The sequence below is a fragment of the Penaeus monodon genome, chromosome 22, assembly GCF_015228065.2.
Source record: "Penaeus monodon isolate SGIC_2016 chromosome 22, NSTDA_Pmon_1, whole genome shotgun sequence".
Taxonomy (NCBI): Eukaryota; Metazoa; Arthropoda; class Malacostraca; order Decapoda; family Penaeidae; genus Penaeus; species Penaeus monodon.
Window position 1 is genome coordinate 25,033,610 of NC_051407.1, and position 298 is coordinate 25,033,907.

The window sequence follows — 298 nt, forward strand, 5'->3', positions numbered from 1 at the left end:
CAGCCCGCAGCAGATAGCATCGGCGCCGCGCCCGCCCGTGGCCAGCAGCCGCGACCGGCCTGTATGGTCGGCAAGAAGTTATCGGCGAGATTCACAACCCATTACCTCTGCCGCCCTCGGCCGCGACAATGCTTCCCCGTCAGCTGACCGCGCGACCGTGAACCATTACTCTTAAATGCCGTCTGACCGAAGGAACACGAATGTGAGACCGAGTGAAAGTAACGAGAAATGATTCGAGAATTTCTTTCATCGCCTCTCTCTTCGCTTGGAAGGAACGCGGGTTTTGATAAAACGTGTA